Genomic DNA, 18,696 nt, shown 5'->3' with positions numbered 1-18,696 from the left:
TTGCATAACTAAAACATTTTTAGATGAGGATAAGCAGGCAAATACATCATAAATATAAAGAGAATGCGATAATTTAATAGCTGCTTGGCTGAAAAAAATCAAGGAGCGTGAGCAACGAATCCAAAAAATTTGTTAAATTTCCTGCTTTTGTCAAAGAATGACAGAAAACCTGTCAAATATTTGGTATTCTTTTGGAGTTTAGTTCAAGATATAGTACCTTACTCAATATTGAAGATACTTTAGGTTAGATTGTTTTATATTTTTGATATATTATACAATTTTTTTATGCCTGCAGTAGAAAAAAATCAGATGTGTGTAAAATGTATTTTATTATCGGCAGTCCTTCACTTTTATCATCAAAAGCAAAATTTAAGATTAAATATTAATTGAAGAAAAATTTATGAATTTTGAATATTGCCTGCTATTCCAGTGATGACTGTGCAAACCATCTCCTAAGAAACATCCTACGGATATATGTATCGCATATACTGTGGACGTTCCAATTAGTAACATCGCATACCCTTGAAACGTCTTGGGAATGTCATTCTTAATATTCAACAATCATATTTCCAAGTATTTTAATTCGTTAGTTAAATTAAATAATTTGAACTCAAAATAAGTAAATTTTACATTTTTTAAAAGATATTTCTTCACTTGCCCGTTTACCGGCTCCGGTACTGTCTAGAAGCGTTCAAATTCCGAACCCACGTCGGAGCGAAACGTTCCTGTTACGAATACTTAATGGGTTCCGGCACTGATCTACAAAAAGACTTAATAAATTTGTTCTGGTCTCCGCTGGGTACCGGAGGAGAGACATTCTTCACTCCGGGCCGATTGTTACGTCGACGGGACCACTATGGCCCCATTCCTTTATGAAGTATCGCGGCGTTTTACACAAGTAAAACGCATAGAAATGTCGACGGACGTGTCGGTCGCATATGATTGCGATTCGAACGTGGTTTTATCAGAACTGTCCTAGCGACATCAGTACTGGACAAAACGTGTACGAATTGATAATAATTGTGGTGATTTAATTATTAAAATAAGATAAAAACTTTTTCCAAAAGCATCATTTGGTGTTGGCAACATCTTGCTTTCCATTTGAAATATTCTAGTCATTCTATTACTTAACCTATTCTGTTTCCTGCATTGTTATGATCATGGTTAAATAACACTTTAAACGATAGCAAAATCGTATTCTGTTTCTTGCATCTTAACAATAGTTATGAAACAAGACCGTAAGCAACATTGCTAATGACGTTGCATTAAATATAACCTAATGCCATAGATAACCTACGTTCTACGTCCAAGCCAGGTTTTGTTTCTTTCTTTGTTTTCTTATACGCATAAGTAAAATGATTTTTAAAATGACATTGTTTTTGTTAAAATATGCTCTAAGGTTCTATATTTTTGGATTGAATAATGCAGAAAAGGAAAAGGTTTTGAGGGAAAAGAAGAACATCTGCTGCGCAAAAGGTGAACAACATACTCTTTCTGGCTTTAATAATTTTGCTTGCTAGAGGTTGACTAAATGCTAAATTTAAATGTTGTTATTGTTGAAACGAAATAACCTCATCTATTTACTGATTTCCCACCTTTTCAAAAGCAGCTACAAAATTTACATAAAAAATTGCAACCGTCATGTCTTAAAAGTAACAAAACCGCAATTTACCACAAAATTACTCAATAAAATTTCAAAATTGTCACTTAGTAATGTAATTAAACGCACATTTGCGATTGCTAAGTTAACAATCAGATTTGACAAAACATTATTAACTGATATTTCGAGATGGTTAAATTTGGAGAAACAGAATACAGATTGTTAGCCATCACTTTTTCCTGACAAGAATCTTTAAGTTAGCAATAACCATGATTGATAACTAGAAACAGAATAGGCATTAATATCTCATGTATTGAGCAAAACTATTTTCTTCTTCTTTGGGTAAAGGCCGGTAGCATCGTGCTTCACGAAGAGGTAACCCAGATTCTGTTACCGGTAATGTGAATTATTATTATAATATACTATGCGCAAATTATAGAAAAAATAACGTAATTAATAACCTTTTAGCGAAACTTCATCTTCTTAACTTCTAAATAGATCTCAATTCGTTTCCTTGTTACTGAAATTTATTCTGGAGTGAACCAAAGTTCTGTCTATAATTTACATTTAGTTAATTGTGCGATAAACGAATGATACGCAACTTTTTTTTAGGATTAACCTCAGTGAGTTTGGCAATTAAATATAATTTAAAATTGAACTAAGGTTATGCCTTTTCACAGGTGTGTTACTTGTTAATTAAATATTAATATTAATATACCCATTTGAGATCCAGAAAACTGGGAGGCATGTTAGTTTCAACTTCAGACTTTAAGATTAGGCCTTTATATAGTAATTTCTTAAATTTATACCAAAAAAGCGACAATGCGAATTGCGATTTTATTTACAGTCATTTTCTTGTTAATAAAATAAGTAACGTACTTTGATATTTAGGTTATCCTGAAGAGATCATACTTCTCAATTAGGCGTTTTTTTCGTCAATACTACTATATCGAGTTTCATTACGTTATATTAATACAAGACATAAGCAATAGTGCTAGTACCAGTACCAGCTGTCTTTTTACACAAAAGTAGCAAATTGCAAATAAAAGGTGAGCACAAATGTCAAACTAGGATAATAACAAACCAGAACTAGCAATCAGCTTAAGAAAGCTAACTTAAATATTTGATAAAAGTTGCGGCCAGCAACTTTGACATCTATTTCGATTTAATGCAACTCTCCATACTATGTGCGTCAGATATTCCGCCAATTCACGCTAGTTTCATCTTTTTCTTCTTTATTACTGTTTTCTTTTTTACTTAATACTCGCAGATTGTAACAATATTACATTAATTTTGTTTAGGTCAAAATTTAGGAATCAATTTATCGGTTAATTTTTCCATACACAAATTGTCTATGGTTTACTTACAAAAATAATTTAAGAAGCGCGCATTTTGTAATTTCTGGTATTTAGAGAAGTTTTGCGTAGAATTTATTTTTTGTGTTCACATAAATAAGAAAAGGTCGTTTTCTGTGTATTAGGAAACAGCTGTATAGTTGAATATGAGCAGCAAACTAAAGTTTCGTCCTTTTTCTTGTCGATCTCGGTCTGGATTAATTTTGAATTGCATTGAAACCTGACAAGTTGGTGAAATGGTAAATCATCTTATTCTGCAATGCCGCCAAAAGCGACTAATGTTGCACCTAGCACACATTCTTGCGTTAAGAAAAGTCCTGCGTTAAAATTTATATCAACTAACCGTACGATAAGCACGAAACTGGGTTACGCGTAATGCGAAAATAAAAGAGCGCGTCGTGCGCGCCGTTCAAAATAAAAAGCCTTAACTGTAAATTGGAATTGCGAATCCGTGTTATCAATAAATAGTACCGAGGATGCTCGCTAGGTTTTTTACGCGTCTAAGAGAAAAACCAGAGCCGCGATGTGGGTTAATGAGGGCAGATCGCTCGGCCGGTACATTGCCGGTAATTTCATGGTACATCAGCGCACCAGGTGGGATGATGGCGGACGAGAATTGTCCATATCGTTAAGTGAACCGTCGAAAACGGAAGCCTTGGAATTTTTCCTATCTGAGACCTTGCTATACCTATCTTTAGCGATTTGAGTTAACTATGTTCCCTATTTTTAAATATTTAAACCTGAACGTAATTAGTTATGGTTTTCTAAGGTGCCTATGATATTCAAGACCTTGACTGATACTACTTCTTTTCTTGTATTGTTTTTTTTTGGACCTGTAGTGGTTGTAGCACAAGATCTAGTAACCACTGCCATTTGCATCTTGCTATTCCTACATTCTCTCCGATCCACAACTGAATCTATTACAATGGAAGCGACCAAGAAGAATCTCATTTCATATGTTTTCTACAAAACATGCATTTTTTCCAATAATAGGGAATTTATTGCATTTTTTTGGCAAATTAAGACTCTGCCCGACCCTTTTCGACAGGGCACGTGTTTATTAGTTTATAACATTACAATAGGGCCGAATTGGACTACATCCGCGCCAGCCGTGGCGGTCATATGCCAGAAATCATATTTAAAATGTAATGCCACAAGATTATCTTTCGGATAAATAAAATTCATGTCAATCGAATAATCCATCGTTGTTTTATTGCAACTTAAAGTTCTATACTTCGAAAAAAAACACCCCTTATATCAACAGATTCATAGAATTACACAGGATAAACTCACACTTATCGTATTCCCAATAAAAGCAAAAAGTTCTTTGTTAAATTAAGGAAAAAACATTGCAAATAGAATCCGATAGGTCAATTTTTAGTATCGTTGATATCGTCTACATGAAACGTTCTTATGTGAATTGTTCAGTAAAGAGAATTGTGTCTGTGTCTCTCCATCTAGTGCAGAAAACTAACTTCAAAATGTCGTGGATAAAGAGTTCACTTGGGATGGCACCAATTTGTTTTGTACAGCTTATTCGAAAATTGTAAGTATAAACCATGTCTTGACATTTTTTTCCAACTTATAGTAAAAAAGAAAGGCTTTTTTGGATTTTTCAGATTGATGTAGATAAAAAATTTATTGTAAATCATCATGTCAAATCAGTAAAATGCCATCTCAAAAAGCGAAAATTGTAAGATGGGGAACCTTCCCAGCAGACAATACAGCATTATCTTGACGAAAAACCAAAAACCAGCGAACAAGCCCAGCTCAATGAGGACTTTTGCAAAGCATTTATTGGAGCGAACATACCACTTACTGAGCAACCCAACTTAAGATTATTTTGAACAAAATATTGTAAATTTGACAGTCGAGTCAATTGTACGTAAAGCAAACTGTACATGATATTAAAAAAAAAGAAGGCGAAAATATTTTTTCTACTCCTGTCTGTCTGTCTGGAAGCGCCAGTTTACTACGTCAGTTTCGTTTCCCGCGGAACCGAGCCACTTCGGAGATTTCCGGGATTTTACAGCACGGGTTTGGGAGCAATAGGATGTTTTCGGACATATTTGCCACGCCTTGAAATTTTGATGTTTTTTAATTCTGACGGTCATGTCAGTGAATTGAAGCGGAAAATCGAGAAGTAGTTTTAGAGATTTTTTCAAATTGAAAATGACAACAGATTCTTGTTCAGGACTACCTAAAAGTAACTAGACCAAAGACCAAAGTTTTTTATGTTTTAAAAAAATATATAAAACTTGTAAATAACGATTTAAAAAGTGACTTGAAGATCTTACAAATTTTAATTAATGATATAAAATACTTTTAAAAGGACATTTATTTTTTAGTATCGCCTTTGCATTAATAACTCTGAGTATTCGAAAGATATAATGTAAACAAAATTAAAATATAAATTAGCGAGTGAATTTGAATGTCGAATATTGGCTTCTGCATGGCAAACCTGATTTTACAAAAAAAAAAAAATTGTATGCCGACGTCAATCAATCTCGATATTTCTGTTATTTTTGTTATTAGATGAGAATTAAAAATCTTTTCTAATTGAAAAAATACAGCGTTGTAAAGACTGTTTAGTTCATATCTAATGCTTTCTAATCCATAAACAAACATTCTATAGGCGTAACGCTTAAGCGTGGGGCCGCGATATTTCGAGCACCCGGTATTCAAACTTAATGGAAATTAGTATACTTAGGTTTTATGTAGTCCTGAATAAGAATCACTACCAATTAGTCATGACTTTTTGAGAGATGTATCCAACAAAAAGAAATATCAAAATCAAATAGTAATCAAAGATTCTACAACGATATACAGCCTTAAGAGACGCGCAAATGATATTTCAAACAACTTGTATTGAAACATTATAAAAATTGGTACAGTTCGGTTCTAAGTACTACTAAATAAAAATTCGATGCCAATTTATTTATTTTCTAAATCCCTAGTGGTACTTCTCTCTTCTCTCCCTTTTGTTGAATATTCTCAGACTTTCAGTTGAAACAATAAGCAAAACAAGGTTTTAGTGCGTTTTTCAGAGACCTATCCAATAAAAAAAAAACCAAAATCGAACCATAAACAAACATTTTACAAGGGTGTATAGTTCTTCTTAAGTGGGACACACTGTATATATTTATTTAACTACTAATAAATTAATTTAATCTATCTATCAGTTGGTTGGTTGGTTGGTTAATCTATCTATCAGTTGGTTTTAGTAATATTTCAGTATGTTACGACATTTGAAGTTACACATTTTGGAATTTGATTTTTTTACATTGTTTTGTTTATTCAAATTTTACAAACCTGACTAGTTTCTAGCTAAACGCAGGCGTGTTTTAAATATATATTGCAATCATATACGTATAAAAAGTTATCTTAACCTAAGGCACACAAATACTATAAGTAGTGGTCTGTGCCTAAGATAAAACGCCAGGACATGGATAGGCAACGCACGTTTTCACCGACGACGGCTAGTTGCCGACAGATACTCGCGCAGTTGCTTTTAATTTAATAATTAACTCTATTTAATTAAAGTCACTAGAGAAATAGTCTGTGCACCGTGCCGTCGGATTAGCCTGCGCGTTCGTTTGACTATATCAGTCAACGAACCGAATGGCAAATTGATGCGGCAAACATTTGCCGAACTGATTTGGACAATTGCCGATTAGGGAACGGCGCGCGGGGCAAAGGGGTGGAGGCTATCGTGCCGAGAGAGAATCTCATCTGTTTCGAGATTGGCTCGCTGTCTAAAAAATAAATAAATAAACGGCCAAAATTGAAGGTTATGTTAGCGTGAGGTCGGCCCACGTAGGGGTCGCGGCGGACGAATTGAAACGGAGAAAATATTCCAATTCGAAATTCGATTAGGCTCGGCGGGACGGCACCCGTAATTTTCCGTATTATACAGGGCGCTTTGAACCGGCATAGTAATCTTCGCCCCGGCATTTTGATATCGGAATGATCGCCACGTGAACCACGTGGAATTAACTCAGAACTATTGTGTGGTCGGGATGATTTCGACGCGTTACGTGGAAAAAAGGAGACGGGGTGGTGGTGGGAGATTAAAAAAAAACAATCGGAACTTTGAATCGGCATTTATGTATTTCTCTTTTTGTTGCTTTCAAAATTTGTCTTGGTTGGTTGAAGCCAATGGCAATTACACAGATCTACAGTGATTTTGATTTTTTTGATATTTTCGCTCTATTGCATCTTATATTTATTTTTTTTTTATATTTTAAAAATGTTATTTTATTAATATACATATCTATGACATGAATATGTTTGTTCCATCTTGATTGAATTGATTTTTATGAAATTAAATGTGATTAGGCAATATTGGATAATATTAGATTTCTTTGTAAAGCAACAGAGTTGGCGCAGAAGCCTTAATACAGCGTTGTAGCCTGCTTATGAGCAGTTTGGTTGTATTGGTCGTTGTGCTACTGTGTTCGCGGCGGTTGTCTTCGATGTTGGGTTTTTCTAGTGTTCTGGAACGTATAAAACGGACAAAATGGTAAGAACAAATTTTTAAACTTTGGTGCTCCTATGGTACCACGAGATCCTAGGAATCACTGATGATTGTTATTTTTGTTCGTGTAAAGCTCAACAGAAAAAATAAGAAACAAATTCTGTATCCCAATTTTGACTTTGTTCCCAGTTCCTCCAGTTACTGCCTCATGAAACTTGGCTCCATGAAGCAGTTGGTTAAAGCTCTAGACAAAAATGGATAGTATTCTAATATGTGCGTGAGAAATTTGCAGCCATATCTGATGCCAAGATAAAAGAAGGTATTTTTGTTGGGCTGCAGATATGCAAAGACAAGGGTTTTCAAAACACAATGACCAATGTCGAGAAAAACGCATGGGTTTCATTTAAATAAGTAATTGTTAAGTTTTTTGGAACCTCTAATCGCGAAAACTAAGAAAGTATTGTTCCAAATATGTTATAACACTTTAATCGTCTAATATGCATTTCCTTTTTCGCACTGGAACTATTTTCCTGAAAATCTTGGAACAGTCAGCGAAGAACAACGAGAGAGGTTTCACCAGGACATTAAGAAAATTGAACGGCGATACCAAAGTAAAGTTTTTTTATCACTTAGTTTTAACTAGGATTCCACTTTTTTACTGAATAAAAAAATCATTATTTTAGAAATACCGTTTTTTTTTCTTTAATATTTAATAATATAATTTTTGAAATAAGTTTTCAAAATATAAACATCTATCAAAAAGTTTAATTTTGCAGACCTGTGTTATTGTTCCATATATATTTTTGTTATTTTTTTACTAACGCTAACGAATTCGAAGTTTCTGTGGGAAAGTACAATAAGAGCAGGTCACAGCATGACATCTTTACTTATCTGGATGTCGTAAACGGACACAGGAATTTTGATTGTCAGTTTAGAAATCCGCATCTAAAAATAGTAGCAATATAGATAGACAGATCATTTTTGATTACGTCACTATAGGTGACACAACTGCTCTGACTGGAGTTTAGCTGTTAATTAACTTATTTCATCTGAATTTATTAAAATATTGTGGATTTTTTATTTGTTTTCTATGTCATATTTCAAATAATCACTTTAATTCACCTAAATTCGATAAATTATGTTGAATAGAACCTATTTGTTTAATAGTGATTAAACTGAGAAACTGTTAATACAATTATGAGCAGTTGTAAAATAGACTCAATATGGTATGCCTATCTGACAAAAACACTCTCACTCTCTCAAATGTTTCGCTATGTAAAAGACCAGACGAATAGCGAAAAAAAAACGGCAAACAATGAAAAAGCACAAATTTAAGAAAACGGTCTTCATAGCAAATAGTAACAAACTTTTTACTAACCAAAAAACAACAGAACACAGAAATGCCAAAACTCGGACATGGATAGAAGAGTATAGTATGAGCCTGAGGAATTAGTTCAGTTTAACCTTGATAAAGAAAGTGATTCATCTGATTCAAAACGTTGTTTTAGTGTCAGTGAATCAACTAATTTATCAACAAAATCACATCCGAATTCAAAATTCTATCCGTTATCCAATGGTAAATTTTCATGGTCGACCAATCGAAATAACCCAAATCTCAGAGTACGCAATATTGCCAAACCGATTCAGTTACATGTTGCGAATTAAATCCAATAAACAATGCAAACGACCAGATAATAATAATGAAGACCGTGTGTTCCACATTTACAGTGGCCCCCGGCGACTAACTAACGACCTGTCAAATCAGACCCGATAAGGCGGCGTCGCGGCTTGACTATAATTTTCCCATAACCTCATTGATCCACGCCTGACGGAACGTCACACCATATCTGAGCGGGAAAATCATAAATCGTAACTCATATCGACAATCTAAAAATGTCAACAGCAAAGTGACAATTCCAAGACGTTCCGTATTCGGTTTGAAGCGCGTTTTCATGCCGTTAGAATATTATGTTTTATACGCTTAAAGCAGCGCGGCGGTTTTTCCGCATTAAGGAAACGCGGAAACGTCGCCACTTTTTTCTTGAGGCACGTTGGACAAACGCGCTTGATAAAGGGAGGTGTAGAAAAGAGACAAATCGCAGTGTATGTAGACCAATCGAGTTAGAAATTCGTCCCGCGATTGAGCTTTTTCAAATTACCGCTCGCAGAGTCATGGTCTATATTAACCGCCTAGAATTATTCCATTTAACTGTGGTCTAACCAAATTATACTTTCTTATAAGAAAGAGTCAAAAGAAATGATAAAACTCGGTAGTCGCAAAAATGTAAAGTGTGTTAACTGTGGTTTAATTGACTTATGTTTTCTTATGCGATTAAATCTGATCAACTTAAAATTTTTAAAATTTATATATATATTTTTTCTACTCCCGTCTGTAAAATACCTAATTACCTACCGATCTAGCGTTCGGGAAGCGTCATTTTACCACGTTAGTTTCGTTTCCCATGAATCCGAGCCACTTCGGACATTTCCGGGATTTGACCGCACGGATTTGAATTTGACGTTTGTCAATTCTGACGGTCATGTCAGTGAATGTATTCGTGTTGTTTTGTGAAAATAGACCCAAAAACCAACGGTCGTAGAAAAAGTATAGTTTGCAACAAGTTCTGTAAACTTTTTAATTCACTCATTAAAAACTCGCTCCGCTCGTGTCAAATAAACTCGTAAGTCAAATGCCGTTTATCGCACTTGTTGCATAATATACAATTTAAATACCAAGGTAGCAACAAAGATTGACATTCAAAATGATTTTTAGAAAAAGATCGAAAAAATAAATAAAAAATCCTATAAATTATTAAGAAAAGTAATTCGGGATAAAAAAAAGTATATTATGACCGATTATTGAGCGATCAAAAATGGTGCACACTTGCCACTTTTGTCCTTCTTTACATTCTGATCACATATCAAAAGTTCTCAAGAAATATAACGTTCAAACCAGATTTAATACTTGTCCAAAAATCTCTCAACATCTTCGTCAAAGTCAAAATTCCATTTGAGATACCAAGAATTTACAGTGTTCCACAGCATATGCGGCAAAGAATACATTGGCCTTAGAAGATTATCTACGACCACGACAAATAAACTCACTAGCAGTTGCCGAAAACAATCATTATATCGAACATCAAATCTTATTCGATTAAAGTAAAATGCGTGCATGTAATCAAGTTTTCTACCAACGAAAAATCAAACGATATATGAGCAGGTTCATAGTGCAGTACAGTAGCCTCTGAAATTTACTTTGAAAAATGAATAAGCGTGTAACTCAAAAACTTTTTGGGTAAATTTTTGCAAAATAACACGAGTAGATTCTCTGACATGACCATCAGAATTGACAAACGTCAAAATTCAAGCTGTTTTGAAATATTTCCGAAAAATATCCGAGTGCTTCTTTGTATTTTACAGAAGGGAGTAGTTTCAGACCACAGTATTGATGTTTACGATTACCCCTTTAAGTAATGTTGAAAATATTATATTGTTCTTAACTTTTGTGCTGCAGAGTGTTAAAGTCTTAAAAAAACTGTTTTTTTCGTCAAATCATTCATTACTTTGTTAGTTCGCAAATTTGGAAAACACACACCTTTTAATTGGAAACAACTGTATCACCCTGTAGAGCTCGTCCGCACCGAGCAAAACGGACTCTCGTAAACTGTCCCTCAAGGATATGAAAACGGTCCCTTAAGTGTGAGACGAATGGGGTTGGAGGGCGAGGAAACTCATAAATACTGCTTTTACGAGCGGACGACGGAGATTGGTTGTTTATGGGCGTTTTTCAATGAAACCGACGTTTAGGGATGCGGACCTGTGACGTATAGATTGGGGATGATCGGACCGTTGAAGCGGACGCGTGCAAATATGTTGCCGCAAAATGAACATTTTGAATAAACTTTAAAGTGATTCATTTTCTCCCTATAGTATTAAAGTGACGAAAACTTTTTAGACTAACTTTCAAAAGAGCAACATTTAACGCACCCACCCAAATATAAAGATAGCACTGTATCTCGCGAAAACTTATCACACTATGGCTGCCAAAATGATATGTCGAGAAAGTAAAGAAATAATATCATCTGTTAACTTACCAGATCTGTCCACAACGCATGACTAAAATTGACAAGTATTTAATTGGTCGTAATTGCTTTTTTAGAACCTGTAAACTCTATGAGTTCTTAACTTCGATGTTGCTTCAACAAGTAAACATCCAAAGTATGTGCATAACAATACAGTTTAGTTCCATTTATTTTACAGTTATTTTCACTATACACTTTTATTTAAAATTATCAAAATGGTCTTTAGTGAATGTTAAAAATTTTCCAAAAATGTTAACATCCTAGACCCTTATTGAATGGAAACGACGTGACAGTACTAATACCAGCCATGTTTGCTTTAGATACTTTTTAAAAATATTTGCAGCATAATCTTAATAGTATATTATGCAATAAGTGCGGTAAACGACATTTGACTCACGAGTTTATTTGACACGAACGGAGCGCAGCCGAGCGAGTTTTTAATAAACGAGTGAGTTAGAAAGTTTACCGTACGTGTTGCATACTATACTTTTTCTAAGACCGTTAGTTTTTGGGTACATTTTCGCCAAACAACGCGAATACATTCACTGACATGGCCGTCAGAATTGACAAACGTCAAATTTAATGCGTAGGAAATATCTCCGAAATGCGGTAAAATCCCCTATATGTCCGAAGTGGCTCGGATCCGTGGGAAATAAAACTGATGCGGTAAAGTGACGCTTTCCGCACGCTAGATCGGCAGGTAATTAGGTATTTGACAGACGGCAGTAGAAAAAATATATTAGTTTTGAAATCAGTTCTGGAAGAATTGAATTCAACGCTATAGATTTAATTCTTTAAAGGTCTCATTACATATCGAAAATTGCGGTTGGAAAAGAGGAGTGGGGGTTAAACATAAAGAGACTGGTTGAAACAATGACACCCTTGTCCACGCCATCGTCGAAATAATGGGATGGCAATTTCTCGGTATAATTACGGCAGCGGCGGTAGGTATCCCCCACCCGTAGAGAGCCGTTCGAAAATCCGGGAACTTGTGGAACTCATCAGGGATTTCATTATTCGCGCCAACGGTTCCATTGTGACTACGGATAAAAGATCTGCGGGATGACGATTAGATTGCACTTTAGTGCATCGAAATTGTGCATTTCGATCCGTGAGAAATTTCCGTCCGCGAAAATTAAGCGTAAAAGAAGACTCGTCTCCAGTGATCGGGGTGTTATTAAAAATAATTAAGTTGAAAAAGCTATAAAAATGTTGTAATTGTTTATTTAATTATAACCCGTATTGTCATGACCGAAATATTACATACATTTTTCGCTTAACAGTACAGTACTTAGTTTTGATGCTAGTTTAGTATTATTTTTTGAGACCCTTTAATTATTTTTCTATTTCCAAGTAGAAATGAATAATTTTCATGCGTTCTACACTTAATGGATAGTCCTGTTGTGAAAATATGTGGATAATACAGTTATTAATCATTGAGAACAACCAACATTATATATCCATTTTTAACGAAGAGTGGCTATAGCAAAATAGCAAAGAACTTTTAAATACACAATAAGTCATTAAAGATAAAGCAAAAGTAACTGCAAACAAAAAAAGACTCATGTGCTAAGAAAGCCCTTAAGAGGCCGTAAAGCAAACTTAAACGCTCGAATGCAGAATCTTTATCTTTATTATATATATATATATATATATATATATATATATATATATATATATATATATATATATATATATATATATATATATATATATATATATATATATATATATATATATATATATATATATGACACTATATTCACTGTTCGAAGTGTTTTCGGAGCGCGAGCATTGAAGATGCCGAGTGAGATTTTGGCGAAACGTCTGCAGGATTCCAGTCGGATGCAGGATTCCAGTCGGAGTTCAACGAGCGAACGGATGATATCCCGGAATATAGTGTCATCACATTTTTCCATACGTGAATCAATACGTGAGAATATATATATTGATAAAGATTCTATATATATAGAATCTTTATCAATATATATATATATATATATATATATATATATATATATATATATATATATATATATATATATATATATATATATATATATATATACATATATACGCATTTATTATTATATACACCCATTACTTAAATTGTACCTGTTACATTATTGCTAAAAAAAAACCACACAAACAAGAACAAATACTTCACATAACTTACGAAAAAACTACTGACTGATTTCATTTAATTTCATTTCATCGAAAAATGACAGGTGATATTTTGTTTTTTGGTCGGGCGGTCACGAAACTCTCACGAAAATCATACCTCCGAGCATCAAGTTCATTGTCGATCTAGAAAACAACAATAATTTCACTATCTCAACCTGAACATCACAGGTCAAATTATCTTACTTCTGTTGTTCACTCAAATAATTTCCACACCACAACTAATCTTAAAAAATAACCCGGAAATTGCCCCTTCCTTTGCCACAGCAGTAATTCCTGGGTTCAAAATTTCACCGACCAAATACCATACCAGAGTCCTAATCTCCCTACTATCGGTAAGGCTGTTCTAGGAATATATTCTCGAACAGAGACCATCATGAAACCGGCCATAAGATTTTAATTGAAGGAACCAAAGTATGTGTAACTAACCAATTTTTCTACCATTTTCTACCTCCATTCTCTTGACCCAACGTTAACGACAAAGAGTTCAAACCAGACGCAATTTAAAGGAATGCATAAAGAACGAATTCATGATGTTTGTGTTGTGGTCTCGGTACAATTTGAATTTTGATAAAACTATCTTACTTACTTATATAAAACGATACTTACCATTTAAGTCATACGCCAACAATTTGTCGAATCTTAGTCAGTTGAAGATAGATGACAACACAGAGATTTTGGAAAGCAAAAAGGATCTGGGAATAATTATTGATGGTCATCTCAAATGGGACTTGCCTATAGAGAATGTAGTTAAAAATATCAGGACTTTGCCGCGTTTTAGATATCTGCAAGACTTTCTAACCCTTTCACAACTTGAAAACGTATATTGTTCCGTCACAACTGTCTAACGAAATCCTTGCTTGGGGTAAGGTTATCGAATGTCAGTCAAACAACTTAGAGATACTAAAAAAATGGATTATTAAAATATTATATAAAAAAAAATTCGGTTATTCTAGTGATGATTTGTTTCGGGAGATCAGACTACTACAGAAACTACAAAAAAAGGTTTCATTAAAGTCAGACGAGACTAGGGGAAAGTAATTATTTTGCACCACCGCTGTATACTATGCTTCCGGATCATATTGCTGCTATAAATACATTGAAAAAAAATGAGATGATGTTGAAGTGAGAGTTGCAGAAAAACTCTTGAAGATCTGATGAACTCAAAATATTTAAGGTAGCTTTGCGATTCTGATTAATGCCCGTATCTATTGGCCTCATGTACATCTTAATCTTTTGTTTGATGCGCAAAAGAAAATAACGTAAATATTGAATAGAATAAAAAAGGTCTGTAAACCCGACAACGTTGCAAAAGGACACGGATGGTCGGACACTTTACGTCGAACACGAGTCAGTGTCGGTGCCTTTTGATATATTTAAGAGGGACTTATGCCAGACGCGAGTCCATTTCTTCCATACTTCGTCGTTGATTTTATTGATCCGGATTTGTGCAATTAAGATGTAAGTAGAAGCATCGGAGATAGCAGATCCGTCAACGCAGAGAAAACGACGAGAAAGATATATGCTCATAATACAGAAAATTTTGATGTGTCGACGAAAAAATAATGAGATAGCCGATTTAATATGTGCATGCGGAGTCATTTCGTCGTTGTCGATGTCGTTTTCAACTAAGAAAACCTAGCGGCTTTCAACAACATGACCGCTGACGGTCCGTGAACTCGACATGTTTCAGTTTAGATGTTGCATTTTTATTATCATTAGCTATGGTGCAAAAAACTGCAATTGAATTAAAAAAAATGTAAGCTTATTTTGATTGAAAAACAATACAAAATTTCGATACATACAACCGATTTTCTAACCTCTCTTCCTAAAAAGTCGAAAATGATGACAACACGTGAGAATTCCGCCCTTAAATGGAGCACCACTAAAAATGTCGACTGAGATGCCATTGTGTTTGGGAATTTTTGGGAATAATAACAAAATCAATTATGGGTTAATGTGGTATTTTGAGTAATAAAACTATTGTCGAAAATAGTCTTATTCGGTGTTATTGGGTTTTGTCAATAGACATACAACTGAAAACATGATTTTCATCGACTACAGAACAACCTATAACTAGTTTTGATTAGTTAAAATGTCAAGTGAGCGTCATTAAATACAGATACTTAGGGACAGAGGATGGATCGGTTGGTAAGGCCAACTCGAACTTGCCGGAGGTTGTGGGTTCGATTCCCACCGGGGGGAGCCTTGGGTGTCATTTGTGTTTGTGTAAGTCTTTTAACAACTGGCAAAAATTGCCTAATTTACCCGGCCTGGGCAGCTCATTGTATAAAAAAAATACAGATACTAACTTATTTTGCAATGTAGAAGATGCCGTACAACAACTAATTCTATTCCATACTATTTTCCCAATACACTTAAAACCAAGCCGAAAATACGCATTTGAACAAAATGGTTGGACAGAAACAAACAAAAGGCAGGATTGAATAAAATTATTCTTCTAAAAAACTGACGTTACCAGGTTTTCCAGGTCTTTCGCTGGTGGCGCCGCAACCAAGTCTTAATTATATTGTTAGCAGTTTTAACGGATAAAAGATCAAGCGGAAACCGAACTAACGGACGATAAAAATCGAGAGAAAGAGAGAGAGCGACGAAATATACGATGACAGCGTTAATGAGATTAACAAGAACGCCGCGATCATCGCATTCCTTTTAATTAGCCAGAACTAATGATGATGATTCCGTATATAACCTATGTACGTACATTCGATACGAATGCGGTTGGTATTATGGGCCGTTCGGGTCTCACGTCACGCGATCGGGAGGGTAATACCATAGCTACGGATTTGGTTCGTTTCCACATCGCCAGAAGCGCCCCCTAGTTTCTTTAAACCGGACGATGACAGTGTCGCACCAGTAAAAGCTGAACGTTCCTCAAATATTTGGGACGTTGCAGCGTTGTTCCAAATGTGCATAATTTTGTATGTAATAACTTGAACCTGATGTCATGATCGGGTGATATGATTGGCATATGATGTTTTTTGCTAAAGTTTTAGAAGATAATTTCAATATTTTTAGAATTTTTCATAGTGTCTTCAAATACAATAAAAAAAAAGTTGTGTCTAGTTCGAGTAGATGTGGCAACTCTGCAATTTCTGATTTCTTCCTTCTGTATGTACTTTTAATAGGCCATCGAGTTAGGGGATCTTGTATAGGTACCAGGCATTTGTTTAAAAAATAAAAATGCTAAGTGCAAGTGGATTTTTATGCAAATTGTGAGTTAAATAAACTTTGAAAAATTTAGAATAAGTTGTAAAACGGACAAAAATGTCGATTATATCAAGAGAAGCAGTTAATTTTACTTTTTACTTATATTTCTTCATTCTGCCAAGTGTCAATGCTAATTCCTTTTTCTGATCCGGTACGGTTGTTATCCGAAAATGAAACCGTAAATGTTAACGCCATCTTAACTAAAGAAAGGCGACAACAGATTTGTAAGTTGTTGAAGACGTCAAATTCGTCAAATTAGCGTTCACCTTGTATTGCTCGTCGTCAGCTTGCCCCTCCACCATCTTTGAGATAAATGCTATCGGCGCAAACCGTGCCTAAAGCCAGTAATTCTCCCTTACGTGCGTCACAGACCGCTGCTCATTTGGAATTTACTCTATGCTCCCTCTCTCTTTCTCTCTCGGTTATTTTTAGAGTTATCGTTCAGCAGACCATCTCCGTTTTTTTGCGCAGACGATGCGCTGTTGCCCATATTCGTTGATTTTCTTCGGAGTTAAGGTAGCCGCGGCGTGGTGACTCCAACGGCATATAGTGAGTTAGTAAATAAATAATAAGCCTTTCTTTCCAATTCATTTCTAATACAAATTCAGGGTTGCGTAAGAAAACAACCAACATCTTACACCGTCGTTTACCAAAAATACGACTTCCCTAAGTTGTTTCTCAGGTCTTGAGGAAACCTTAAAAACTTTAGAATGGACATGATGAATTTGACAAAATATTCATAAAATCACCTTTTAATGTGCTCTAGAGAACCTGAGGTATTGAATATCAGGTCCACCTAAATGGTCGAACGGTCTTTGCAATTATGGTCGACGTTTAATGAAAAGCAAAATGATCGCATACGATGCGATGCCTGATCGGCAGTGGCCTTCGCGATAGTGCCCAACGTTGAGTGATCGGAAAGACATTGGCGATGATGACGAATCTCTGATTATGAGTTGCTGCTGTAATTGTTGTACGTGTTATTTCCCCATTTTTAAGCAATAACCACCACTTGGGTTGATACGATTTCCTGCTGCTAAAATGAAACAGTGTAGGATGTCGAAGTCCCACACGTAATGTCAGATTACGTCCGACTAATTGCAGCCAGTAAAGCAATCCTTCGTAACGGTATGAAATTGTTAGAAATTGGTTCAAATGGTCGGTTGCAAGCAAGAACAAGGAAGGCAATCTAATAGGCCCCCCGAGTAATCTGACCTCGCGGGCTTTTTTTTCTTTCTGCTACCTTCTTGTTTCTGTGTAGCAGTTCCGCGTGTAGGTTACACTAGGTTACACCAAGTGAGTTTTTTTTTCGGAGCTGTCAACATTAAAGTGTTGATTCGATTCCGCGTTCTCAGCTGATTCACTTCCATTTTTTTTTGTTAGTTTGGCGCGAACCAGAACAAATTGCGATTGTGAACAAATCTCCTTTATGATCGTCGTCTTTGCGTACAGTTTTCAATAAGTCGCCGTGTCGCTATTAAATAAATTATCCTGGAGATTGTTTCCTTATTCGACAACCTGTCTGGCCACGAAATAATAATACGCAATTATTATTTTACGCCTTAAATTTTTTTCCAATAAATATTTGTGTAATTGGATTTTTAATAAACACAGTATAATAATAATAAATATGCAGTAATAAAAAATATATATTATTAATAAGATACATAATATAATTAATAATTTACCCAAATTTAAGTATTTAAAAGATTATTTGTCTTAAAACTTTGTATTTTTGCACTAGTACAAACAAAATATCCAGTGGTATGA

General features: G+C 34.8%; 1 protein-coding gene across 1 annotated transcript in view; it reads right to left on the bottom strand.

Annotated features, from left to right (window-relative positions):
- The window catches only part of LOC132695671 (protein prickle-like), a 357,244-nt gene that overhangs the window by 195,971 nt on the left and 142,577 nt on the right, over positions 1 to 18,696 (bottom strand). The gene's annotated exons all lie outside the window — the stretch shown is intronic.

This window comes from Cylas formicarius, unplaced genomic scaffold, assembly GCF_029955315.1.
Source record: "Cylas formicarius isolate icCylForm1 unplaced genomic scaffold, icCylForm1.1 PGA_scaffold_10__41_contigs__length_53128322, whole genome shotgun sequence".
NCBI classification, from domain to species: Eukaryota; Metazoa; Arthropoda; class Insecta; order Coleoptera; family Brentidae; genus Cylas; species Cylas formicarius.
Note: the sequence above shows the minus strand (reverse complement) of the source record. Positions and strands in the feature narration are given on the sequence as shown.